Raw genomic sequence first — 2,500 nt, 5'->3', positions numbered from 1 at the left:
ACTTGCCCTCCAATAGATACTCGTTAAAGGATTTAAAGTGTACTCATTCCGATTACGGGGCCTCGGATGAGTCCCGTATCGTTATTTTTCGTCACTACCTCCCCGTGCCGGGAGTGGGTAATTTGCGCGCCTGCTGCCTTCCTTGGATGTGGTAGCCGTTTCTCAGGCTCCCTCTCCGGAATCGAACCCTGATTCCCCGTTACCCGCTACAACCATGGTAGGCGCAGAACCTACCATCGACAGTTGATAAGGCAGACATTTGAAAGATGCGTCGCCGGTACGAGGACCGTGCGATCAGCCCAAAGTTATTCAGAGTCACCAAGGCAAACGGACCGGACGAGCCGACCGATTGGCTTTGATCTAATAAAAGCGTCCCTTCCATCTCTGGTCGGGACTCTGTTTGCATGTATTAGCTCTAGAATTACCACAGTTATCCAAGTAACGTGAGTACGATCTAAGGAACCATAACTGATTTAATGAGCCATTCGCGGTTTCACCTTAATGCGGCTTGTACTGAGACATGCATGGCTTAATCTTTGAGACAAGCATATGACTACTGGCAGGATCAACCAGGGAGCTGCGTCAACTAGAGCTGAGCAGCCGGCCGCCCGGGAGTGTGTCCCGGGAGCCCGCGCGAACACGCAAGCGTCCGCTCAATTATTCTGCAAACAGGAGGAGGCTGAGCTCCCCTGCACAATACACCTCGAAACCCTCTCAGGTCCCGGCGGCGCGCAGCGCCGTCCTAAGTACTTGGTCGGGTTCGAGAGAGGCGCAATCGCCCGGAGTTTGGCGAGTAGACGCTTTAGGTGCGACCACCCGTGCTCCCAACTGAGCTTGCCGCTGCCGACAGAGGCCCGGGAGCGTGCTGTCGTGGCATTGCCGGCGGGAGACAACACGCGCCACCTACGGTGGCCGGCAGCTCCAACGCCAGCGCCACAGAAGGACAAAAGCCCCACTTGGGTGCCGAAGCGAACTCTCCCAGCACAGCGCACGCGCCAACACGTCCGCACAGCTGCGATACAATCCACCTGCGAGAACCGCAGAGGCGACCGAGCAGCAGACGGCGTCGCGGCGCCGAGCGCCGGGCGGCGGCGCATCCTCAGCGCACACAGTCCTCAATCGGACCAGCACACTGCAGATGTCCACCGCGCTTCGCACCGGGCCCGCGAGGACCTACTTTGGCCGCACGGCGCCGCGTGCAGGGTGCGCCGGCGCGCAGCTGCGCCGCCTGCCGCCTCCGTCGGCCGGCGCGCCTGCCACTGGCCGCCCCCACCAGCCGGCTGTAGCGCGTGCGCCCACGCACCGCGCGGCCAGCACGCCGGGAGGCCCCCCCTCACCGGCCGGGGACGGTCCCACCCAGCCACCGCCGCGTATCGCTTCACACCCACATGCCATTCACGTTCGTGGGCATGGTGGGTATCGCTGAAACAACCGGTTGGTAGCTCAACCGATCGTCGCCATCACTGATTCACCTCTAGCGAGAACAACCGCACCACAACGGTTTACCAGTTCTTCATTTGCGTAACGTCACCAGCAAACGTAGACGTCCATCGCCATTTGCAAATTCAACGATTGTTGCATGCCTGTGTCAGGTGTCACGACACACTATGTCTGCCCACATACACGCAACAACATGTGCACGCTTCGCGAACACGTGGAAGGTGGCCCCCGTACGTATGCGATGTCCATTGCGCGAACGACTGTCAACCGGCCTCTGTCGCATGTCGCAGATGTGGAACGCAGTGCACCATGCTATCACGGTGTGTGAGAAGAGACGACTACGTCTGACAACACGCGCCACTACATCAACAGACGGCTCATGGTGATCGCCATCCACGGCATACCATACTGCAATCCAGCTCTTATAGGGAGACGACACGTAGCTGAGTGCACAATATTTGGACCGTATGGTTCGCCGTTGTTGGCGCAGTCGTGGTACGGTCACACATGTACCACGATGTATCATTCAGTACATGAGGACCAATGTGCAGTACAGTGTGTGATTTGGACGTACAACATCAGCGGACAGTTGACACAAGCCGTACCACAACGTAGGCTGTGCTTCGCCATGCGAATGCCAATGAACAACTGCGAAGGGCATTGAGCATGTACGTCCTGCTGCCGTCCGCATTACAGTGTATAGCTGCAAGGTGTTTAACATGAAGCGATACTCTGGGGACCGGGCAGTGCGAGTAGCAAACTATATTGCGGGGGTTGCAGTTAGGCAACACTACACTAATTTAACGCGTCGTATGACAATTACAGAGCAGGTTAAGGCCCAACGTGTGTTGGGTTAAGGCGCAACGTGGGTTGGGTTAAGGCGCAACGTGGGTTAGGTTAAGGCGCAACGTGGGTTGGGTTAAGGCGCAACGTGGGTTAGGTTAAGGCGCAACGTGGGTTAGGTTAAGGCGCAATATAGGTTAGGTTAAGGCGCAATATAGGTTAGGTTAAGGCGCAATATAGGTTAGGTTAAGGCGCAATATAGGTTAGGTTAAGGCGC

At 57.2% G+C, this 2,500-nt stretch overlaps 1 non-coding gene across 1 annotated transcript in view; it reads right to left on the bottom strand.

The window, feature by feature from the left end:
* LOC126433240 (small subunit ribosomal RNA) overlaps nt 1-576 on the bottom strand; it is a 1,910-nt gene extending 1,334 nt beyond the window's left edge. The window contains exon 1 of the ribosomal RNA XR_007578351.1: nt 1-576. This exon is cut by the window's left edge and continues 1,334 nt beyond it. This is a non-coding gene — a ribosomal RNA (small subunit ribosomal RNA).
* Nucleotides 577-2,500: the final 1,924 nt, after the last annotated feature.

This window comes from Schistocerca serialis, unplaced genomic scaffold (assembly GCF_023864345.2).
Source record: "Schistocerca serialis cubense isolate TAMUIC-IGC-003099 unplaced genomic scaffold, iqSchSeri2.2 HiC_scaffold_1162, whole genome shotgun sequence".
Lineage (NCBI taxonomy): Eukaryota > Metazoa > Arthropoda > Insecta > Orthoptera > Acrididae > Schistocerca > Schistocerca serialis.
This window is presented reverse-complemented; position numbering and strand designations above follow the sequence as displayed.